The sequence below is a fragment of the Lepidochelys kempii genome, chromosome 9, assembly GCF_965140285.1.
Source record: "Lepidochelys kempii isolate rLepKem1 chromosome 9, rLepKem1.hap1, whole genome shotgun sequence".
NCBI classification, from domain to species: Eukaryota; Metazoa; Chordata; order Testudines; family Cheloniidae; genus Lepidochelys; species Lepidochelys kempii.
Window position 1 is genome coordinate 6,182,154 of NC_136388.1, and position 26,183 is coordinate 6,208,336.

The window sequence follows — 26,183 nt, forward strand, 5'->3', positions numbered from 1 at the left end:
CACTCAGTCTGTTAGAGGCAGTGTGGCCAGTCCTAAGGGGAGAGGGCCACGCCTGCTTTCTGAACAGCAACCCCATCATCTCATTAACAGCAAGTATTTCAGTAAAAAGACTCCTTAAACATCACTGCTTCAGCATGGACACTTCAAGAGAGTTACTGTCCAGACCGTTGGTTAGTATTGGAGGCCTTGGTGTGAATGACAGCATTATCTTCTAGTGGCTAAAAGGACTTGGAGGTCATCTGGGTTCTACTTCCTGCACTGCCATTGACTTATAGGTGTGGCCTTGGCTGTCTTGGTGCGTGCGCCCTGTTTTTAAAATGGGGTAATTATATTTGCTTTCATAAAGTCCTGTGAGAAGCGGAGGTGAAAAATATTATTGTGTGAAGTATTATTTCTTTATTGGCTATTTCAAGCAGAAGGCAAAATACCTGCTGCATCGTTATTTAACACTTACTGCAGTGTGGAAAAGGCCATAACCAGGTTGGGCCCCATTGTGCTAGAGGCTGTTCAAACCTATCACAAATGTCAGGCCATGCCCGAAAGAGTGGACCGGCTTTAAGACAAAGACATAGCAGGTGGAGGAGACAAACAAAGAAGCTGGGGTAGGGTCTGGGAGACACGATAACAAATATAACAGGACACACACAACTCTTAGCTGGTCAGTAGAATGACTGCAGCTTTCCTCTGCCTTGCAGTCAGGTTGCTGTTTACCCAAACACTCTATGGAAGAAGTGAATTTTGAGGAGGGACTTGGAGGAGAACAAGGTGATAGCTTTCTGGATTTTGACTGGGAGCTTTCACCGCTTGTAAGGGGCGATGTGGGTGAAAACATAGAAGTGCTTATCAGAGAATTGGGCAATGGAGGCTGGTTTCATTGTTGGAGCAAAGGCCGGAATTGACCTTGCAATAAGCTAATGGGGCATACAGTTAGGGTGGGGCTAAAATGTGGAGGGCTTTGTCAGAAAAGACTGGAGGTTTGTGTTGATGCTTTGGATTAGGGAGAGCCAGTGCAGGGACTTAAAAAGAAGGGATGATGTACTCAGAGCAGTGAGCCAAGAGGAGTTTAGCAGTGGCATTCTGAATAGATAAGAAGAGGGTGAGTAGACATGCAGTATGTTGTCAGGTTTAATTATGTGTTTGTTTTAATTTTAGGAGTTTACCATTTAAGACCTTTGTTTACAGAATGTCAGTAAGTCAAAGAAGAATGAATTCACACTCTCTGAAAAGCAGGCCTCTTAGAAGTGCCTAAAGCTGGGTGCCCAAAAATGGGGTTACCACAAATCACTAGTCACTTGATAGTCTTGATCACAAATTGTCCTATTCGTCATCTGAAAACTACTCAGTTTGATTCTCTTGAGTGTGATCCAAGACTTCAGCGCATATTGGTTGACATAATGAACTCTTTTTATAAATATTCTGAATTCCCTGCATGGGCAGCAGGTGTCTCCCAAGAGCTGTTCTACTATGCACATGGGCACAACCCGTTCTTCACCACACAGGGAGCTAGCATCTCCAGAGGCCAACTGGTACTGTTTAAGTGACCTCTGTATGTCTGTAAACAAAAGGAAAATTCCACACGCTCCTTCCATTCTTGCAGGGATCTTTCATCCAAACAGGTTCTGGCACAACATTTTTGTTCCTTGATCTCACCATCACTTTCCCCTCTCCACCAACACAAAGCATAATTGGTCATTGATAACTTCTTGCTACAAGGGGAGGCTTTCAGGGCTCTGATTTAAACCGTTTACTGCATCCTGACATCTCTGTGGGGCACTAGATACCAGTCTGCTTCTGTAGGTATCTTTTTTATTTTCTGTTGCTGTGCCTTTCCCTAAATTTGACATGTAACCTGGCATCTCTACCTCCACAGTACCCCCAGCGAGTAGTGAGAATAGGACCTGCACAGAGCACATGGCATCTCTTTAAACTAAGCTACAGGTCTTGGGCATGCTAAAATCTAGCCAGGTGAGCTGAAAGTCCTGAACCTGTCCTTATGCCCATTCCTGTCCTTAATCCTTTCCCTGGCTACAGCATTTCCTCTGACTCTGAACAACCAATATGAGAGTGAGGAGCTTTAAATGCTAGGCTACCAAGCAGGGTCTGACCTGGCCTCTGTACTGCCAAGGATTGGATGCAGTCCTTGGTTGCTTACCAGAGGAATCTTGAGTAAGAGCAGAAGTTATTTTACCTCTCCACTTGGCACTCCTGCGACCGCTGCTGGGATACTGTGTTCAGTTCTGGTGACCTCAATTCAAGAAGGAAGTTGATAAATTGAAGAGGGTTCAAAGAAGAGCCATAAGAATGATTAAAGGATTAGAAACCATGCTTTATAGTGAGATTCAAGGAACTCAATCTATTTAGCTTAACAAACCAAAGCTTAAGGGGTGACTTGATCATAGTCTGAGAGTATCTACGTGAGGAACAAATATTCAATCATAGGCTCTTCTGTCTAGCAGAGAAAGGTATAGCAAAATCCAATGACTGGTAGTTGAAAACTAGACAAAATCAGACTGGAAATAAGGTGAACGTTTTGACAATGAGGATAACTAACCATTGGAACAATATACAAGGGTTGTGGTGGATTCGCTCACTGACCACTTTTAAATCAAAATGGGGTGTTTTTCTAAAAGTTCTGCTCTTAGGAATTATTGTAGGGCAGTTCTCTGGCCTGTGCCATGCAGGCAGTCAGACTAGATGGTCTCTCACAATGGTCTCTTCTGTCATTGGAATCTAGGAAAACCTCGTGAGCTAGAGATGAGGAATTTGAATAGTGTCTTGCATGCCCATGTTCGCACCCTGAAACCACTATGAGTCTTGTTCTGCCTCTGCCCTTCCACACTGGAGAATTAAAGACCAACGTATTCTTGCATGATGGTAAAAAACATTTATTTATAAACTATGGCTTCTCTTGTCTTAGAAAGCGATGGCTTGAACTGGGCTGCTTATCAACTCCAGTATGGTGGGTGCTCAGCCCCTCTGAAAATCAGGAATCAAAGCCCTTGCGTGTTTATGGCTTACATCTGTTTTGTACTCGGTGGACATGAGCGAGCTGCCTGCAGAGAACATTTGAAGTAGCTGGACTGCAGCATGGGAAGGAGATCAGCCTTTAAATTGCTAAAACTGTGCTTGCCCTTTATGCACACGGGTACTGAGGCACCCAGGTCAGGAGCTGGTTACTGCGGCATGCCCTCGGGCTCGTTGTGGGAAGGAGGAAACAGTGACCGTGTTTGTGGCCATTTTAAGATCCCTTTTTACGTAGCGCTTTACACGCTTCTTAGTCCTGTTTGTGAGCTGAGGCGCCTGTGCTGTTCCAGATGCTGACATCTGTTAGAAAGGCAGTGTCAGTCTCCTCTTCGGTTTGTCAGCAAAGGAAGGGCTGATCTCACACTGGCTTTTGGAGGTATTTACACCCGAGCCCAGTCTTGTGCCGAGCCCCCTGATTTAGAAGTTTTTTTTAAATGTTTTTTTCAGCCGCCGTGTTCTGTCAGTTTATTGCCTTTCCCCTTTCGAAAATACCTTCACCTTCCTACTAACTCTGCTCTGTGGCCCTTGCAGCATCTTCCACATGCAGATGGTTCCTAAACCTGTGCAAGTTCAGATCTAAAGTAACATCCATGGGTTGCTGGAGGCTAATTGGAAGTGCTTGCCTTGGAGAGCCAATAGAGGAGTGGGCACCAACTCCTAGCAAGTTCAGTGAACTGCTGGTCCTCTGATGTTTCACATGCAGTTGGGCGTTGTTACTCTTTTGCAAATTATTTCTTCATGGGAGTTGTCCCGTTTGACTTGAAAAATCCTTACATTTTTATTCGGCCTAATCTCTGAGCACAGTGGGTCAAGCCCGAAGCTGGATAAGACATGTTTCATTTTAAGTGCTGGAGTATGATCAAGGCTTCCACAGGAAGAGGGCATATTGAATTCTCTGTGCAAATGGTTCTGATGTGACAGATGTGGAGATGATCACAAAATAGGAGAATGGATTTGCTTAATGATTTATGTTTTCCCTAGGCAATTAGTGCTACTGCTGTAGGACAATTATTGTTAATGGCCCCATCACACGCTATTAAACATATTTTCCCCTTGGGCGACAAGTAAATCTGTAAACAAGTCCTGTAGCATAGTCTTAACAAAGATAAAAACAGCTTGACTTGTCTTTTTCAAGTATATGATACTGTGTTTGGCTATTGGATCTGAAATTACTTCACAGTTAAGAGTTGGCTTGATGCCAAAAACATTAATGAGCAGAGGAAAGTTTTAATACATAATCAGTATGCAGCAGAGAATTGTGGTTCTCAGATTAGTCCATGTGCCATGTATTCCTAATTGTTAATTATTTTGTCAGTACTTGAAAGGTGGTTGATTTAATACATTAACTTTCCCTGAGATCACAACCCTTTGGTCAGATAGATACTTCTGTTGCGTATTTTATACCTAGGAAAGGCTGGGAGTGTACAGTAGCATGCATATAGAACAAATCCCTGAAAATAATTGTTCATGGAGCTAACTCTGCCACAGGTCTGGGCAGGTGTCTGCGTATTTTTGGCCTTTAAGTAAGTGACACTGACATGGCCACAGTGAAATACATTTTAATCTATAGCTGACATTAGATTTTTTTGAAAGCATCAACCTTTATAGCTCTAACTCGGTGATTAACAGGGTTTTTTTTAAGCATGAACTTGTGATCTGGGAAACTTTTAACAGCAAGGGTAATTAGCCACTGGAACAATCTATGAAAGAAGGTGGTACATTCTCTATCACTGGAAATCTTTACATCAGAATTGGGTCTCTCTCTGTAAAAGAGATGCCGTGGTTCAGCCAAAAGTTATTAGGCGTGATGCAGAAATTACAGGGTGAAATTTATGGCCTGTTAGGTGGGAGGTCACATTAAATGATTACAGTGGTCCCTTCTATCCTTTAAAATATATGATCCCTTTTCTCCCATTTGTAGTGAGTTTGAAGACTTTTGTTATGGGTTACAACTTAAATTCAGACAGGTGGAATTATCTTAACAAATATTTCTGCACAAAAAACAACCTTGATACGGGGTAGGGAGAAACTCAGTGCCTTAAGCCAGAAATAAGGTAATGGTTATCAGAAAAGGTGGCATCACCATTAGCGAGAGTGCTAAAATCTTGCTCCGATTTCAAGATGACCTGCGACATTGTAAAGTGCATGTTGTAAATAATTTGTTTAAGTAGCGAAAATTTTTTAAAAATTGCATTAGTAGCCAAAGCTGAGAGAAGACTTGCTCCAGTTTTAAATAATGCAGTAGCTTTAGTCACTGTAATAAATGACCATTGTTCATGCACTGTAAGGAAAAGTGCCTCCTAGTTTTTTATTTTAAGGATTTCTTGGCTTTTTGCTAAGGAGATAGAGAGGGAGTTGCATTTAGAGCAAGAGGAGACTTGGGGATGTGAAAGAACTCCCTCATTATGGTTCACTTTTAAATTAGAATGCAGTACAGTAGTACTTCTTATCTTTGTGTCTCATATAACTATAGGCATGGTAAGTCATCTCTTGATCATAGTGTTCAGAAATTTTCTTTCAACACTGCACTCCAAAGTGTTTCTTGGTTGCTTGGAGGGATGGGGAAAGATCACAGTGAAGTCTTCATTTCTGTAGCAAGGGGGCTAGTCTTTGCTCAGCAAGTCCCTTATATCAGGTTGAGCAGTGCAAGGAGTGCTCCACTGTGCATGAAATCAGGTTGTGGGGAGAGATGCTCTTATGAGAGTAGAGAGCAAGACGTAGGGTCTCAGGAAGGTTGTGGGTTATCATGGTGTTATATACTTGGATGACAGTTGTATATTTGCATGTCATGCTTAGGAACACAGCAGTAGCAGCTTTGCCCAGTCTCTTTTTGTATGTTCCAAGTAGCAAAGTACTGGGAGAATACAGTGTAGGGCCCAATCCTGCAGTGGCCGAGCTGACGGGAGAGACTGTATAACTTGATATGGCTTTTCTTCAACTTAGAGCCTCACAAAGATGGAGCAATCAATTAAATCTTTTTCTCAAGGGTTTCATGTTACTGGGATAAATTCTCAAAGTAAACTGTATACTGGGAAATCTTTCTCTCAGGGTAATAAGCATCTGTAGCTAGTAACGCCAAAAATGGCATTGGCTTGAAAGTTTTGGGTTTTACGGCTTCATTTTTTAAATGCATGAATCCTTAAGGGAGGCTTCGTCAAAGTAAAATATTATTGTAAAGCAGCACGGAAGCATGAATAAAGCCTGAAATGTTTTGAAGGTCAGGGAGTGGATTGCAGGGTAGCACAGAAAGCAAGTGGAAGGCTCAGTGGTGTGTTTACTTTGATGCTGTAGTGTATCTGTCTGCTTTCCCCTCATCCTGCTCATTTTGCTGCTGATCATGGGCTACAAATCCTCTCTCCTTGCTGATGTTTATGTGCTACATAATATCAAAGTGGTTTTTAAAATATTTATTGTAGCTGATGGAAAACAGCATTTAAATTTATGATTTCTGACCTTTTTTCATTTAAGAGGAACTGTCAAAATAAAAATAATTTTAAATTTCATTTCCTGCATTACCACCACACTAACTGGTAAGAATTCTTACAATCTCTTTAAAAAAAAGAAAAGGAGTACTTGTGGCACCTTAGAGACTAACCAATTTATTAGAGCATAAGCTTTCGTGAAGTGAGCTGTAGCTCACGAAAGCTTATGCTCTAATAAATTGGTTAGTCTCTAAGGTGCCACAAGTACTCCTTTTCTTTTTGTGAATACAGACTAACACGGCTGTTACTCTGAAACCTACAATCTCTTTATTTTTCACAACCTCTCGTTCACTCTGCTCTTTGCTCAGCTTAGGAATGGCCTTTATAGTCAATTTCATTTTTACGTTCTCATACATTAGAACAGGTCTCTACCTTTCCAGACTATTGTACCCCTTTGAATCTGATTTGTCTCATGTACCCCACCTCACTTAAAAATTACTTGCTTACAAAATCAGACATAAAAATACAAAAAAGTATCACAGCACACTATTACTGAAAAATTGGTTGCTTACTTTTTTTTCATTTTTACCATATAGTTAAAAAAATAAGACGATTGGAATAAAAATATTCTATTTACATTTCAGTGTGATTCAGCCTGTTTTTTTGTCTAAAGCCCAAACCCCATGCAGGGGGCTGAATAATATAACTTAGCTTCGTGGGGCACTGAGCAGTTGCCTTGCTTGCTGCCCCCTAGTGCTGGCCCTGCACTTGTGGCCCCCCTAAACCTGTCCTGTGACACCCCCAGGTTGAGAAACACTAATCTAGATGAGTTGAGTACCCCCTGGAAGACCTCTGCATACCCTCAGGGGTACCCTGGTTGAGAACCACTGCATTAGAACAATGCTGTGAGATTTGAAAACACTTCAGGAGAATTATGAAATGCAAAAACGATCTATAAATGTAACAATTGTAGTTAGGTGGCCTGAATCTGGACTTAAAGTGCTAAAAGTATGATTCTAATGAACAACTCCTTCAGTTGGCAGCTGTAGTAGACTTTTACTTTCTTGTGGAAACCACTAGAGGGGGCAAAGACTCTCACACTCTGTTCTGTGTATTACAAAGAATACACTAACCCCGCCTCCCCCCCCCCCCCCCGACGTTCTTGTTAAACCCTGGATTTGTGCTGGAAATGGCCCACCTTGATTGTCATACACACTGTAAGGAGAGTGGTCACTTTAGATAAGCTATTACCAGCAAATTGGTTAGTCTCTAAGGTGCCACAAGTACTCCTTTTCTTTTTGCGAATACAGACTAACACGGCTGTTACTCTGAAACCTGTCATTATGCAAGGCACTGCATTTAGCCGTATGGAGTGGAAATCTATCAACTGCATGAAAAAACTTGTACAGATACAGACAGACATCATCTTCCTTTCCAAATGCAAACAGATGGACATCGTACCAAAAGGACTGAAGGTAAAAAATCCATTACAATCTACATACCACACAGACTATGTTGACAGCTTGTGCCACACGCTCTCAAAGAAACTGTGGAATCACCTGATCAACATCCTCTACAGCAAACAGGGAAAGATTAAGAATGAGCTCTCAAAAATGGATACTCTCATAAAAAACCAACCTTCCACACAAACTTCCTCGTGGCTGGACTTTACTAAAACTAGACAAGCCATTTACAACACACACTTTGCTTCTCTACAAAAGAAAAAGGACACTAAACTTTTTAAACTACTGCGTGCCACAAGGGGCCACAGCAATGATTCCCTCAACTCACCCAGCAATATTGTTAACCTATCCAACTATACTCTCAGGACAGCTGCTTCTGCTGGGCTATCTCGGGGCTTCTCCTTTTGCCCCTCCACCCCCACAAACATGATACAGTTCTGTGGTGACCTAGAATCCTATTTTTGATGTCTCCGACTCAAGGAATATTTCCAACTTACCTCTGAACAACATACTAATACACAGAGACCTCCCTACCAACACTACAAAAAGAAGGATTCTAGGTGGACTCCTCCTGAAGGTCGAAACAGCAGACTGGACTTCTACATAGAGTGCTTCTGCTGACGTGCACGGGCTGAAATTGTGGAAAAGCAGCATCACTTGCCCCATAACCTCAGCCGTGCGAAACACAATGCCATCCACAGCCTCAGAAACAACTCTGACATCATAATCAAAAAGGCTGACAAAGGAGGTGTTGTCGTCATCATGAATAGGTCGGAATATGAACAAGAGGCTGCTCGGCAGTTCTCCAACACCACTTTCTACAAGCCGTTACCTTCTGATCCCACTGAGAGTTACCAAAAGAAACTACAGCATTTGCTCAAGAAACTCCCTGAAAAAGCACAAGATCAAATCCGCACAGACACACCCCTGGAACCCCAACCAGGGATATTCTATCTACTACCCAAGATCCATAAACCTGGAAATCCTGGATGCCCTATCATCTCAGGCATTGGCACCCTTACAGCAGGATTGTCTGGCTATGTAGACTCCCTCCTCAAGCCCTACGCTACCAGCACTCCCAGCTACCTTCGAGACACCACTGACTTCCTGAGGAAACTTCAATCCATCGGTGATCTTCCTGATAACACCATCCTGGCCACTATGGATGTAGAAGCCCTCTACACCAACATTCCACACAAAGATGGACTACAAGCCGTCAAGAACACTATCCCCGATAATGTCATGGCTAACCTGGTGGCTGAACTTTGTGACTTTGTCCTTACCCATAACTATTTTACATTTGGGGACAATGTATACCTTCAGATCAGCGGCACTGCTATGGGTACCCGCATGGCCCCACAGTATGCCAACATTTTTATGGCTGACTTAGAACAACGCTTCCTCAGCTCTCGTCCCCTAACGCCCCTACTCTACTTGCGCTATATTGATGACATCTTCATCATCTGGACCCATGGAAAAGAAGCCCTTGAGGAATTCCATCATGATTTCAACAATTTCCATCCCACCATCAACCTCAGCCTGGTCCAGTCCACACAAGAGATCCACTTCCTGGACACTACAGTGCTAATAAACGATGGTCACATAAACACCACCCTATACCAGAAACCTACTGACCGCTATTCCTACTTACATGTCTCCAGCTTTCACCCTGACCATACCACACGATCCATCGTCTACAGCCAAGCTCTGCGATACAACCGCATTTGCTCCAACCCCTCAGACAGAGACAAACACCTACAAGATCTCTATCAAGCATTCTTACAACTACAGTACCCACCTGCGGAAGTGAAGAAACAGATGGATAGAGCCAGAGGAGTTCCCAGAAGTCACCTACTACAGGACAGGCCCAACAAAGAAAATAACAGAACGCCACTAGCCATCACCTTCAGCCCCCAACTAAAACCTCTCCAACGCATTATTAAGGATCTACAACCTATCTTGAAGGATGACCCAACACACTCACAAATCCTGGGAGACAGCCCCCCAACCTGAAGCAAATACTCACCAGCAACCACATACCACACAACAGAACCACTAACCCAGGAACCTATCCTTGCAACAAAGTCCGTTGCCAACTGTGCCCACATATCTATTCAGGGGACACCATCACAGAGCCTAATCACATCAGACACAATATCAGAGGCTCGTTCACCTGCACATCCACCAATGTGATATATGCCATCATGTCATAAATATAAAGGGAAGGGTAAACCCCTTTGAAATCCCTCCTGGCCAGGGGAAAGCTCCTCTCACCTGTAAAGGGTTAAGAAGCTAAAGGTAACCTCGCTGGCACCTGACCAAAATGACCAATGAGGAGACAAGATATTTTCAAAAGCTGGGAGGAGGGAGAGAAACAAAGGGTCTGTGTCTGTCTGTAGTCGTCTTTGCCAGGGACAGAACAGGAATGGAGTCTTAGAACTTTTAGTAAGGTTTCAGAGTAACAGCCGTGTTAGTCTGTATTCGCAAAAAGAAAAGGAGTACTTGTGGCACCTTAGAGACTAACCAATTTATTAGAGCATAAGCTTTCGTGAGCTACAGCTCACTTCATCGGATGCATATCGTGGAAACTGCAGCAGACTTTATATATACACAGAGAATATGAAACAATACCTCCTCCCACCCCACTGTCCTGCTGGTAATAGCTTATCTAAAGTGATCATCAGGTGGGCCATTTCCAGCACAAATCCAGGTTTTCTCACCCTCCACCCCCCCACACAAATTCACTCTCCTGCTGGTGATAGCCCATCCAAAGTGACAACTCTTTACACAATGTGCATGACAATCAAGTTGGGCTATTTCCTGCACAAATCCAGGTTTTCTCACATCCCCCCCCCACCCCCATACACACACATGTATGTAAGATGGTAAAGATAAGCTTAGGAGGTTTTTCATGCAGGTCCCCACATCTGTACCCTAGAGTTCAGAGTGGGGGAGGAACCTTGACATGGTGGCACAGTGGTGGGATTAACCTGAAATCATTTTGAGATCCAGTTGAGATTTTTTGAACTAGAAATACAGATTTTAAAAAGGAATTTTTAAGAAGTCCAGAAAGCTTTGAAACTGAAAGCAGCTTGGTTTTTCTCTGCTTTGTGGCCAAGCAGAGACAAAAGGGGATTATCTTTGTGAATTGCAGGTTTTCTTTGCCTGGAGGCAGGGTACTTAACTCCTGCAGGGAAATTCACAGTCTTCCAACCCAGAGTTGTTTGTTTCTTTTCTTCCTAAAAGTAAATAGGGGGGGTGTGCTCTACCCATTTGCCTGGAGACAAAAGTGGCAGGGTTTTTTTTTTAGGATTTTGATTTTTTTTGTTTTACAAGGAGCACAGGTTTGAAAAGGAATTTTTTTTTTCTTTGGGCTGGGTAAGCAGGTTTCCAAGTAGTTGGAGGTTTTTTACTTTAATTTGGGCCCAGAGCAGAGACAAGGGAATTGTCTTTTTCTGTAGGCTGACAATCACTATCAGAGAATAGGTATTCTATTCCAGCACAGCAAAATTTTACAGCCAAGTTTTGTTTGTTTATTTCTAAACCTCGGGTGTAAAGTTAGTAAAAACAGAGAGGTTAGAATGGCAAAATCCGCGGCTCGACTACAGCTCGAATTAGCCAAATTTCAGGCTGAGGAAAGACAAAGGGAACATGAAAGACAGATAGAACTCATGCAGCTGAAGAAGGAACAAGAAAGGGAGGCAGGACTAACTGTTAAGGCTAAGAAGTGTCAAATAGGCCTAAACAGAGTGACTTACCTTGGACACCAGGTGGGTCAAGGAACTGTCAGCCCCCTACAGGCCAAAATGGATGCTATCCAAAAGTGGCCTGTCCCAAAGTCAAAGAAACAGGTTCAATCCTTCTTAGGCTTGGCTGGTTATTACAGACGATTTCTACCGACTACAGACAGACACAGACCCTTTGTTTCTCTCCCTCCTCCCAGCTTTTGAAAATATCTTGTCTCCTCATTGGTCATTTTGGTCAGGTGCCAGCGAGGTTACCTTTAGCTTCTTAACCCTTTACAGGTGAGAGGAGCTTTCCCCTGGCCAGGAGGGATTTCAAAGGGGTTTACCCTTCCCTTTATATTTATGACACATCATGTGCCAGCAATGCCCCTCTGCCATGTACATTGGTCAAACTGGACAGTCTCTACGTAAAAGAATAAATGGACACAAATCAGATGTCAAGAATTATAACATTCATAAACCAGTCGGAGAACACTTCAATCTCTCTGGTCACGTGATTACAGACATGAAAGTTGCAATTCTTCAACAAAAAAACTTCAAATCCAGACTCGAGCAAGAAACTGTTGAATTGGAATTCATTTGCAAATTGGATACAATTAACTTAGGCTAGAATAGAGACTGGGAGTGGCTAAGTCATTATGCAAGGTAACCTATTGCCCCTTGTTTTTTCCTAACCCCCGCCCCCGACGTTCTTGTTAAACCCTGGATTTGTGCTGGAAATGGCCCACCTTGATTATCATACACATTGTAAGGAGACTGATCACTTTAGATAAGCTATTGCCAGCAGGAGAGTGGGGGGAGGTATTTTTTCATGCTTGGTGTGTATAAAAGATCTTCTATACTTTCCACAGTATGCATCCGATGAAGTGAGCTGTAGCTCACGAAAGCTTATGCTCAAATAAATTGGTTAGTCTCTAAGGTGGCACAAGTCCTCCTTTTCTTTTTTAGTAAAACCTCAGTTACAAACCTCTCGGGAATGGATGTTGTTTGTAACTCTGAACAAAATGTGATGGTGGTTCTTTCAAAAGTTTACAACTGAACATTGACTTAATACAGCTTTGAAACTTTACTATGCTGAAGAAAAATGCTGCTTTTAACCATCTTAATTTAAATAAAAAGAAAAGGAGTACTTGTGGCACCTTAGAGACTAACCAATTTATTTGAGCATGAGCTTTCGTGAGCTACAGCTCACTTCATCGGATGCATATCGTGGAAACTGCAGCAGACTTTATATACACACAGAGAATATGAAACAATACCTCCTCGCACCCCACTATCCTGCTGGTAATAGCTTATCTAAAGTGATCATCAAGTTGGGCCATTTCCAGCACAAATCCAGGTTTTCTCACCCTCCACCCCCCCACTCACAAACTCACTCTCCTGCTGGTAATAGCCCATCCAAAGTGACCACTCTCCAAGTTTAAATCCAAGTTAAACCAGAACGTCTGGGGGGGGGGGTAGGAAAAAACAAGGGGAAATAGGCTACCTTGCATAATGAGGTAGCCTATTTCCCCTTGTTTTTTCCTTCCCCGCCCCCTGCCCCCCCAAGACGTTCTGGTTTAACTTGGATTTAAACTTGGGGAGTGGTCAGTTTGGATGAGCTATTGCCAGCAGGAGAGTGAGTTTGTGTGTGTGTGTGTCCCTGGGGGGGAGGATGGGGGGGTGAGAGAACCTGGATTTGTGCTGGACATGGCCCACCTTGATTACCATGCACATTGTAGGGAGAGTGGTCACTTTGGATGAGCTATTACCAGCAGGAGAGTGAGTTTGTGTGTGTGTTTTTTGGAGGGGGGTGAAGGGGTGAGAGAACCTGGATTTGTGCAGGAAATGGCCCAACTTGATTATCATGCACGTTGTGTAGAGAGTTGTCACTTTGGATGGGCTATTACCAGCAGGAGAGTGAATTTCTGTGTGTGTGGGGGGGTGGAGGGTGAGAAAACCTGGATTTGTGCTGGAAATGGCCCAACTTGATGATCACTTTAGATAAGCTATTACCAGCAGGACAGTGGGGTGGGAGCAGATATTGTTTCATATTCTCTGTGTATATATAAAGTCTGCTGCAGTTTCCATGATATGCATCCGATGAAGTGAGCTGTAGCTCACGAAAGCTCATGCTCAAATAAATTGGTTAGTCTCTAAGGTGCCACAAGTACTCCTTTGCTTTTTGCGAATACAGACTAACACGGCTGTTACTCTGAAACCCTTAATTTAAATGAAACAAGTGCAGAAAAAGTTTCCTTACCTTGTCCAATCTTTTTTAAAACTTTTCCTTTATTTTTTTAGTTGTTTACGTTTAACATGCTATTGTACTGTATTTGCTTTTTTTTTGGTTTTTGTTGCTGCCTGATTGAGTGCTTACAGTTCCAGATGAGGTGTGTGGTTGACCGTTCAGTTCGTAACTCTGAGGTTTTATTGTACTTCTAATAATAAGTTTAGAAATTTGGGCCTAAATTACCTGACAAATATATTTTCGGCTAGTGGAATGCTGTAGCTTATACTAAACTCATCATAGTAGGGACGTATTAATGAGATATCATGAATGATTTCTTAGGTTCTGGTATTTTTTTTTATAAAGACCCTCAACATCTTGGCAATTGAGGGCTGGTTTCAAATAAAAAACAAAAACGAAACCCAAACACTTGATTTTCTCCCTCAACATTTAGAAAATCTTTTTTAAGGCTCACGTAGCCTTCTTTTGTGCAAAAGGCAGATGGCAACTTTTCTGGCTAATTGAATACAGACCTAAGTGACATTCTCTCATGATCTGAACCTGTTATGTTCTTGACATATTAATCAGGAAGGGGAAACGTTTGGAGAAGCAAATTTACCCAATTGTTTAATCTTGCACAGAAAAGGTTAAAAGCGTTTTATTTACCCTTCCACCTATTTTATCTTTATTTGCCTGTTAAAAGGGACCTTTTTTTCTTAAAAACAAAAGCTTAATAGCAGAAATGCCTTCATGACTTAGGGAAAAAAATAAATTAAAACTGTTTGGATTTAAAAATTCCGTGAGTGTTTGCAACCCTCGCCTTATGCTGGTACAGGAGAACCGAAAGTCGAAAATTATTAGAAACTAGTGAAACTGACTAGTCTATTTTCATTAACCAGAGCAGAGTGTCTTACAGAAAGTAAACAGCATTCATCATGAAAGTGATCTAGAACTTTACAAATTTGTCAGTTTTAATAATCAGAGTTCATGTTAGTATAACGCAAGGAAACTTGTTCCAAAAATCGGATTTTTAAGACAATGGGTAAAATTTTCAGAAGTGCTATGTGATTTAGGAGTGTGACTCTCATTGAAAGTCAGTGGGATTTAGGTTCCTAAGTAGAGCTGGGTGAAATTTTTAAACTGAATTTTTTTGGCGAAAAATGCAGATTCAGGTCAACTGAAACATTTCCCAAATTTGTGTTGTTTTGGTGAATTGTTTTAGTTGAAAACCACTTAAAAAAAATTTCGTATTTACATTTTCAAATTGAAACGTTTGACTCTCATTTCTAAATCACCTCCTATTTTATTTAGTAAAAAATAGGGAAAGAAAGATGAAAACAAAACATTTCAGGTCAAATTAAGCATTTCATTCAACTCTCTCTCTCTCTCTCTATATATATATATTGCTTTTTGATTCACCAGAAATTTTGAAAAAAAATCTGTTTTGGGTCAACCCACATCTAATTTTTTTTCAGAATTGTCTGCAAACTGAAAAATTTGTCAGTTGCACAGCTGTTCTCACAAGTGCTTAAGGTCTGAGCTACATTTGGAAATTCTATCAATAAACCCGTTTCAGTTAACGATAAGGTGTGTGGTGGTGGTACTCCCTAGGTGTGGACGCAGTTATATTAGCTTATGCTAACAGCACTTATTCATCTTTCCGTAGAGGAGTGAACTATACCGTATAAGCAATTTTATTTTGGTATAACTGAATCCACACTGGGGACGTTTTGATGTGTAGACAAGACCTTTGCAAATGGGACTTAAGCTCCTAAGTCTCTTACAGGCTTTTGAAAATTTTGTGTCTTCAACCCCTAATTGTAGGCTGGAATGCTAAGGCTGCATAAGTGGACTGATGTGTTGGGTTTAAACCTGAGCTAGGTGGCTCAGCAGTCTGTACCTATTTTTATCCCACTGAGACTTGAACCATGCATGAAATTAGCGGAGTTTTTTTTTATTGGATAATTTAAAAATGGACTGTTCAGAAAAGGAAGTTTCATGGTAAAGTCAGGAGAAAATACTGAGATACTTGAACTATGAAATGAAATTGTTTGGTGAAGAATTAATAACTTTTATGGTAGAGAAACTTACTGTTGGATATTTACTAGAGAATATTATACCTGCGTATTTTGCAAAATAAGTAGTTTGTTATGCACTGTTTAGTGACTTTATGAGAAATGAACCTTGCTCTTGTAAAATAAAAGAATCCACCGTATTTCTAGAAGCGTGTTTATGTAAACATGATTCCGTATAGGACAAAGAGCTTTCCATTTAAAGGGACGCTGTTCTTTTTGTTTTTAAATATCTGGGAAGGATTCACATACAAAGATGTTGGGGGGGCCTTAAAAATTTCTGAACAGATGGGGCTTGCAATTTAGTCAATTAAAAAAAATAAAATAAATGCAGATTCAAAAGAAGATGATAGTTCCTGTGATTAGTTTCCTATTTTTAAAAAAAAGTCTGTCTGCCTTGCTGCTGTTTGGAAGACCCTTGCAAACTGAGGAGAAACTGAATATAGAGAAACCTCAAAAGTGGCTATCTAGAAAGTGCTGTCAAATGCAAAACTAGTAAACACTATATAAAGAGAGAATTTTTCTGCTTTCAGTTAGTACGTGGTGGTTAGTTGTATAACAATAGCAGTTTAAAAAATTCAGACAGAAGTATGTTTTAATCAGAACGATCAAGAAGTTTTATACAGTAAGGTCATTTTATGGTGGTATTAAATACATGTCTTAGGTATGAGTCAGAATATTGGTACTTCTGTGTCCATTTTGCAAGGCAAGGATCAGGTGCTCCTATAGCAATTTCTGGTGGACAGAGAGATGCTTTCTGCAGTTTCACATTGCTAGTTTCCATGTTGTTCAAAGTTCCATCAAAAAATTTGATGCCCTTGGATTATTTTACTTTCATTGTTGATGTTACATACGATATACGTCATAAAAAGAAATTTGTAAACCACTACCAACTTCTGCTGCCTTACATTTTTTATGTACAAGCTCCTGAAGTTGACTTTTCCATTGTAGTAAGGAAATAGTTTAAACAAATACTGCCCCCCCCCCCGATAAACTCCATGGAAAACATGCCAGTTTTGCTAGAGTTGTATTAACAGCTGTAAAGCTAGTTTTCTAATACGCAGAACGTTGTATGTTTCATGTTAAACAAATCTTTAATATGTTTTTATGTGGAACTTTTTTATTTTGGAACCTTTTGGAAGTTGAAGCTAATGCAGAATGCTGTAGCCCACTTAAGTGGAGTTCATAGTGGGAGCGCGCTAGACTTGGGCTCTGTGAACTTCACTGGCTGCCAGTAAGCTTCTGAACAGAATTCAGGATATTGAGTTCTAACCTATGAAGCCCTAAATGGCATGGCACCGGGTTGCCTGAGACCCCTCTTTCCTCATCGTATACTGCCACAAATGAGGCAGCAGAGCTGTTGGGAGGGCATTCTTGATTGTTGGGGATAGAGGGTGTTCCTTGAGTTTAGAACCTGCTCCCCCCACTTAGTCTACAAGATCCCAGATTTGTTAACTGCTGAGCATGCTGCAAAGCTCATAATTTCCACCCCCTTTGTCAAGGCTGTTGAGGAGGATGTGAGTGGAGGCGGATATTTTTATGAGCAGGCCTTTTGTCTCTGTTTATGTTGTAATTTTTGACTTATGGGACATGCAGCCGGAGCAGTAGATAAGTATCTGTAGATATATTTTAAAAATTTAAAGAAATAAACAACAGTATGATCAAGCGTAACAATTCTGAAGGAACCGTTCTGTCCCATGTTAGTGTGTATTTTAACTCCGTTTTAAGGCATTTTCATCTTTTGTCTTGTAACTTAAAAAGGCAATTAAACTACCAAATCTGAGTTTCTGTAACAAAGAAAAAATCAAGCAAACTGGGAATTGCATAACTTAATATTCCATTTTGTACCTGGTACATATAGGGGTTTCCAGCTGGTTGATTTAGCACAGCATGGGCTATGTTCTGTAAGAATTAAGAGAACTGCAGCCCAAACACGGATTATTTTTTTTGGTACTTGTGTAGATTTCAGATCTTAAGGGTTAAATGGATTTTTTTTTTACCATTTTTTATTAAACAAAGAGTGTAGCTTTCATCCAAAAAAGGGCTTGAGTTTTGCTGGTGAGTGATTAACTGCATTATAAATGTTTATAAATCATTTTTGTTTATGCAGATACCTATACGTACTAGAAGTTGAGAATTGCAAAGCTTTCTCACTTGGAAGTGCAGCTAAAAGGAAATGTGCAACGACAGCAAAAGGATTATTTTCCAAACAAGTTTATGCTACTTCACGCTGATGCTAGCAGCTGGAATGTCTATCCATCTGACTTTTCTGCGCCCTGAACAGTGTAATATTTAGCTGTTGTATAACAAATTGCTTACCCCCTCCAACAATATCTTGCAGCAGTTCCTTCATATTAGAGCGCCTCTTACTAATGGAGGTAATTTGTTTTAGTTTTTCTGTAGTCTTGTAGATATTGTTGCTAAAATGAGGACTCTTCTGCCCTATATATGACTTTTTTTTTATTCCCTACCCCATTTTCCTCTTCATATCCTCCCTCCCCGCTCATAACTGCACTCTTTGGGTATGTCTACCCTGCAACTAGACACCTGCAGCTGGCCCATGCCAGCTGACTTGGGCTCGTGGGGCTTGGGCTAAAGGGATGTTTAATTGCAGTGTAGAAATCATAGAATCCTAGAATATCAGGGTTGAAAGGGACCTCAGGAGGTCATCTAGTCCAACCCCCTGCTCAAAGCAGGACCAATCCGCAACTAAATCATCCCAGCCAGGGCTTTTGAAGCCGGGCCTTAAAAACTTCTAAGGAAGGAGATTCCACCATCTCCCTAGGTAACGCATTCCAGTGTTTCACCACCCTCCTAGTGAAAAAGTTTTTCCTAATATCCAACCTAAACCTCCCCCACTGCAACTTGAGACCATTACTCCTTGTTCTGTCATCTGCTACCACTGAGAACAGTCTAGATCCATCCTCTTTGGAACCCCCTTTCAGGTAGTTGAAAGCAGCTATCAAATCCCCCCTCATTCTTCTCTTCCGCAGACTAAACAATCCCAGTTCCCTCAGCCTCTCCTCATAAGTCATGTGTTCCAGTCCCCTAATCATTTCTGTTGCCCTCCACTGGACATTTTCCAATTTTTCCACATCCTTCTTGTAGTGTGGGGCCCAAAACTGGACACAGTACTCCAGATGAGGCCTCACTAATGTCGAATAGAGGGGAACGATCACATCACTCGATCTGTTGGCAGTGCCCCTACATATACATCCCAAAATGCTATTGGCCTTCTTAGCAACAAGGGCACACTGTTGACTTATATCCAGTTTCTCTTCCACTGTAATCCCTAGGTCCTTTTCTGCAGAACTGCTGCCTAGCCATTCGGTCCCTAGTCTGTAGCGGTGCATGGGATTCTTCCGTCCTAAGTGCAGGACTCTGCACTTGTCCTTGTTGAACCTCATCAGATTTCTTTTGGCCCAATCCTCTAATTTGTTTATGTCCCTCTGTATCCTATCCCTACCCTCCAACGTATCTACCTCTCCTCCCAGTTTAGTGTCGTCTGCAAACTTGCTGAGGGTGCAGTCCACACCATCCTCCAGATCATTAATGAAGATATTGAACAAAATCGGCTCGAGGACCGACCCTTGGGGCACTGCACTTGATACTGGCTGCCAACTAGACATTGAGCCATTGATCACTATCCGTTGAGCCCGACAATCTAGCCAACTTTTTGTCCACCTTATAGTCCATTCATCCAGCCCATACTTCTCTAACTTGCTGGCAAGAATACTGTGGGAGACAGTGTCAAAAGCTTTGCTAAAGTCAAGGAACAACACGTCCACTGCTTTCCCCTCATCCACAGAGCCAGTTATCTCGTCACAGAAGGCAATTAGATTAGTCAGGCATGACTTGCCCTTGGTGAATCCATGCTGACTGTTCCTGATCACTTTCCTCTCCTCTAAGTGCTTCAGAATTGATTCCTTGAGGACCTGCTCCATGATTTTTCCAGGGACTGAGGTGAGGCTGACTGACCTGTAGTTCTCAGGATCATCCTCCTTCCCTTTTTTAAAGATGGGCACCACATTAGCCTTTTTCCAGTCGTCCAGGACTTCCCCCAATCGCCATGAGTTTTCAAAGATAATGGCCAATGGCTCTGCAATCACATCTGCCAGTTCCTTTAGCACTCTTGGATGCAGTGCATCCGGCCCCATGGACTTGTGCTTGTCCAGCTTTTCTAAATAGTCCCGAACCACTTCTTTCTCCACAGAGGGCTGGTCGCCTCCTCCCCATGTTGTGCTGCCCAGTGCAGTAGTCTGGGAGCCGACCTTGTTCGTGAAGACAGAGGCAAAAAAAGCATTGAGTACATTAGCTTTTTCCACATCCTCTGTCACTAGGTTGCCTCCCTCAGTAAGGAGGGCCACACTTTACTTCCTTCTTGTTGCTAACATACCTGAAGAAACCCTTCTTGTTACTCTTAACATCTCTTGCTAGCTGCAACTCCAGGTATGATTTGACCTTCCTGATTTCACTCCTGCATGCCCGAGCAATATTTTTATACTCTTCCCTGGTCATTTGTCCAACCTTCCACTTCTTGTAAGCTTCTTTTTTGTGTTTAAGATCAGCAAGGATTTCACTGTTAAGCCAAGCTGTTCGCCTGCCATATTTACTATTCTTTCTACACATCGGGATGGTTTGTCCCTGTAACCTCAATAAGGATTCTTTAAAATACAGCCAGCTCTCCTGGACTCCTTTCCCCCCATGTTATTCTCCCCGGGGATCCTGCCCATCAGTTCCCTGAGGGAGTCAAAGTCTGCTTTTCTGAAGTCCAGGGTCCGTATTCTGCTGCTCTCCTTTCTTCCCTGTGTCAGGATCCTGAACTTGACCATCTCATGGTCACTGCCTCCCAGGTTCCCATCCACTTTTGCTTCCCCTACTAATTCTTCGTGGTTTGTGAGCAGCAGTTCAAGAAGAGCTCTGCCCCTAGTTGGTTTCTCCAGCACTTGCGCCAGGAAATTGTCCCCTACACGTTCCAAAAACTTCCTGGATTGTCTGTGCACCGCTGTATTGCTCTCCCAGCAGATATCAGGGTGATTGAAGTCTCCCGTGACAGCCAGGGCCTGCGACCTAGTAACTTCTGTGAGTTGCCGGAAGAAAGCCTCGTCCATCACCTCCTCCCCCCGGTCCAGTGGTATATAGCAGACTCCCACCATGACATCACCCTTGTTGCTCACACGTCTAAATTTAATGCAGAGACTCTCAGGTTTTTCTGCAGTTTCATACGTGAGCTCTGAGCAGTCATACTGCTCCCTTACATACAGTGCAACTCCCCTACCTTTTCTGCCCTGCCTGTCCTTCCTGAACAGTTTATATCCATCCATGACAGTACTCCAGTCATGTGAGTTATCCCACCAAGTCTCTGTTGTTCCAGTCACATCATAATTCCTTGACTGTGCCAGGACTTCCAGTTCTCCCTGCTTGTTTCCCAGGCTTCTTGCATTTGTGTATAGGCACTTGAGATAACTCGCTGATCGTCCCTCTTTCTCAGTATGAGGCAGGAGCCCTCCCCTCGCGCACGTTCCTGCTCGTGCTTCCTCTTGGTATCCCACTTCCCTCAGGGCTTTGGTCTTGTTCCCCCGGTGAACCTAGTTTAAAGCCCTCCTCACGAGATTAGCCAGCCTGCTTGCGAAGATGCTCTTCCCTCTCTTCGTTAGGTGGAGCCCGTCTCTGCCTGGAACTCCTCCTTCTTGAAACTCCATCCCATGGTCAAAGATATTCAGGCTTGGGCTGCAGCCCATGCTCTGGGACCTCCGCACCTCGCAGGATCCTAGAGTCTGGGCTCCAATCCAAGACCAAATCTCTGTACCACAATGAAAACAGTCCCTTAGCCCAAGCTCGAGTCAGCTGGCATGGGCCAGCCATGGGTTTTTAATTGTAGTGAAGACATATCCTGTTGTGAATTGTCCTCTCACCAAGATGTTTGTCTCTACATAGAATCATGCTCTTCTCTAACTAGCCTGTTTTTCCTTTCTGGATTTTGAAGTTAAAATCTAGTCTTACACAATCTCTTCCTGGATATGGTTTGTGACATGGCTGAGGTTTCCTTACTCAATGTCTAAATTGGGTAACTGGGACAGGCTGATAGGCATTTCTATTGATGTACATAAACCTTGGCAATGAAATTTCGATCACTACTTGCTGGGTGAAAGAGGGTTTGTTGAAATACATGTTTGCTTGGGTAAGGTAGTTGCTCATGAAAGCCTGTTCAGGGGTTTGTTTTCTGCTGTTACTCTCACAGAAGTCATCCTCTGGGACACACTAAGGGCTTGTCTACATTACCCACTGGATTGACAGGCAGAGATCGATCTAGCAGGGGTCGATTTATTGCGTCTAGTCTAGATGTGATAAATTGAGCGCTCTCCCGTCGACTCCAGTACTCCACTAGGGCGAGAGGCGCAGGCAGAGTCGACGGGAGAGCGCCAGCTATCGACTTACCAGTGAAGACACCGCGGTAAGTAGTTCTAAGTACGTCGATTTCAGCTACGTTATTCACATAGCTGAAGTTGCGTAACTTAGAACGATCCCCCCCGCTAGTGTAGACCAGGCCTACGACTAGGACACAAACTGGACTTTGACTTGGGATTCTTATTACAGACTGTCAGCTCTACCAAAGTTGTGACGGAGACAGCAGATGAGCTAAATTACCTTTCGCTCCTTCAGGGTGCTCCATCCTCGGCCATAGTTGAGGTGGTTGGTGGAGTGAGAGGAGAAACTTCTAATACTGCTGTCTGTGCTTTTGCTGTACCCTTTCATTGCCAATCCTGTTTTTCCTTCCCAAGATAGGGTCTACATGACTAAATAAACCACTTGCTTTCCTTAGGCATCCAGTAGCTTTCGTCAGAAGCACATTAGAGAGCTGTTTTTTTGTTTTTGTTTTTTTAAATCTAGAACAGTTCCTGAAGAAGGTTGAGGGATTTTACCTGATATGCACGTTCAGCATGAGGATGGATGTAATTGTCTGCCATCTGACCGTTTTTTATGACTTGCTAATTTGTATGAACCCATGCCCTGCTCCTCAAAAACTTAGTCTCTTGGCACTATTATGGTGCTAGACAATCCAAAGTGAACTGCGTGCGGGGTTAGTTTGTCGTCTTAAATATTCCCCCTTCAGGAAGGTTGATATTTCTTTGATTGCAAATCGTTCTAGTGCATTTACTTGTCTGCTGTGATCAGACCACCCATGAATTTGACCCAAAGAGGAGCTCTGTCTACCTTGAAAGCTGTCTCTTTCACCAGCAGAAGGTGGTTCAATAAAAGACATTACCTCACTCACCTTCTGTATCTAGTATCCTGCGACCAACACAGCTACCAGAACAGTGCAAATCTGAATTTGAACACACTTATACTCCAGTGTGGTTTCAGAGCATCCTCCTTATAAGATGAGTGATAATGTGCAGTATTTTCCATTAGGTATATACCTGAAGTTGGTTGAATATTTTTGTTGCCCTTAAACTAAATTTTTCTTCTAAAAATATTTTGAAGATAATGCAGATCGAATTGAGGCTTTTGATTTTCAGCTTTTTCTCCCTTGAAGTTTGGCTGCTATTCACAGCTGTAACAACCCATTGCTACTGGGCTTTATGATGACAGAGGTATCAAGCAGAAATTTAGACTAGTAGAAAAGGATTCCAATGTTTTATTTTTTTTTTATTGCTTAATGAGGGGCGGGGCGGGGTAGGAAAAATGTAATATAACTACCAATGAAACAAGTTTTTAATCCCTTTCCTGGAATTCTCTGGTATTGTTACTTCAGGTTCTCTTTTATACAAAATGTATTTGGAAGGATGTTATCTTTAGTGCTTTCCATTCTGTAGATAAATAATTTTGCTGCATGGGCTTTATTAGCTTTAAAAAGGAGCATTAAAAGCTTAAAGAAGGGGAGTGGGGGGAAGCTTTGTGCTGAAGCTGATACAGGTTATAAATGAAAACTGTGAAAAGATGACAGAGTGCCTGCAGACTGTAAAAATTAAAATAGCTTTGGGAAATTATGATTTCCTTCCCAAGAAGAAACTGATGTAATCATCTGGAACTGTCAAAGTTTTTGAGCCCCCGGATCTGCAGTAGGCATTGCGTTAGGTTTTTACAGCTTGTTGGGAGAGATAAAGGGACTCCCTTTCCTTTAGCAGCACATATTTGTAGATTTGTGTCATAGATGACTCTGTTGCAAGGGCTGCAGAAAGTTGTTAGATGTAAATTCTTTCTGATTCTTTAATTCTAATTAAGAATCTGTAATTCTTTCTAATTCAGTTGAGGTGCATTAGTGTACAGGTCTAGCCAATGTGGAAATGTTCTAGTAGGTCCCTTTGTTGGTACTAGCTTTGGGAGCCATAGTGTAGTTAGGCTACTGGCTGCTTACACCATTTTAAACTCCATGTCATCTGAACCTGATTAGAACAGCATCACCTTGGCAGGATCCAAGGGGCCTGTTCCTGCACCCATTGAAGTCGATGGCAACACTCCCACTGGCTTGAAAGGGTGTAGGAGTGAACCCTAAAACAAGTTGTCCAATTTCATTAGCGCTTCCAGTGTTACCTACTCTGAAGGAGCTAAACTGGCATTATGCCCCCCCCCCCCCAAAAAAAAAAAAAAAAGAAAAATATCCTACCATTGCTATCTTCCCTTTTCTAGGAAAAGCTCAGTCGTCAAGCAGGATGCTGGAATTCAGGAGGGTTTGGATTTGTTTTTTTCCATACTCTGCCACTGACTCACTCTGGTCTGAAGAAAGTCACATGCTCTTAGCTCCCTAATTTCCTCTTCTTAAGAAAGTGACTTCATCCCTTTTTTAAAGGGTGTTGCCATCCTCTGATGAAAGTTGCTGTATAAATACAAAGTAACGTTATTGTTCTCTCCTGCTGATAAATTAAGGCATTAAAGGCCTAAGTGCCTTGAGTTTCACCCTGCTCTATTTCCCTGGTAATACATTTTCATATGTTTGTGAGTGCATTATCGTCATTAATGCACACTGGTGTACCCTGGGGTATGAGGCTGGAAGCAATAACTGCTTCAAAGCTGAAGGAAGAGGCTGTGCTTCGATCACGTTCCAGAGGGAGTAAAGACCGCTTTACTAGTTTTAGGTTTCATAGTTCCCGATACGTGTTTGAGCTTAATTTTAAGAATGCCTCTTCCTCCTGCTCTTTAAAAGAAAACCAAAAAGAAACAGGATAGAATCTGAAGATATCTGTAGCTGGTCAGGGCCCAAGTTATCAGCATTACTAATTACTCTTAGTTTGGTTACCAAGTTAATATTGTCTGCTGTCTTAGTACAAACTATTTTAAAACATGCTTGCTTAGCAGACCACAGTTTCACAAACTTTATCTGAGGAGGTAAAGGCTGAAGCCACCAAAATACTGAATTTTCAGGAAACCCTAACTGTTGTTAGACAGTTGGTAAATCTTGTTTTTATGGCAATATTGTAAAATATTTACATAAAAGATGAGTGTCAGAGTTACAAATGAGCTTACATAACTTGTTTAACGTTCTGAAAATATTTTAGGCATTCTGTGAGAGTGGAAAGCATAAGTGTTCAGGATAGATGGCCAGGTATGTGTTGAATCTTTGAATTCTACCCCTCTTCTCCGCCCGTTGAAAAGAACCCTGCCTGACCTAGTAGTTGGAACTGATTGATGTTGTTTTCAATTATATCGTTCGATGTCCACTTGTCCCAAGGTCATCTGACCCCAGTTAAGGCAATGAAATTCCTGATGGCCAAATTTTAGCAAAAATCTAGAATCAGTTTGGTATATCTTGTGTATTCAGACTGAAATCTTGACTCCATGAAGCCAGTGGCAGATCTCCATCAACTTCATGGAGGCTAGGATTTCATGCATAGGGTTTGAAAGGATCCCCATCAGCACACATTCCAGTGTATGTGGCAAAAGGCTTTTCTGTCTTTTCATTTGGTGACTGTGTAAATATTGGGCCAAGGAAGGTGATTTAATTTATTAACAGGGACCCAAAATGGGAATTTGACCTATTAGATCAGTTATAACTGGGGTAACTGTAAGAGGCATTCTTAGATTCTTGACCTCCCGTTGCACACACAAAGTAGAAAAGTGCCATGTCATCCTTCTTCCTAAAATAAATGCCTCAGCTTTTCTTCTGATAAAATAAACTAACAGCTCAATGTTCATGAGTAATCTGAAAATAACAAACCCATGTGTGAGTGCCGCAGAGGGGAAAAAGAATTCAATAAGGTAGGAGATTTTCCCTTATGCAGAAAACAACACATGGGGGCAATTTCAGC

The 26,183-nt window shown here is 42.1% G+C and overlaps 1 protein-coding gene across 1 annotated transcript in view; it reads left to right on the forward strand.

Moving 5' to 3' along the window:
* PSMD1 (proteasome 26S subunit, non-ATPase 1) overlaps positions 1-26,183 on the forward strand; it is a 126,464-nt gene that overhangs the window by 25,434 nt on the left and 74,847 nt on the right. The gene's annotated exons all lie outside the window — the stretch shown is intronic.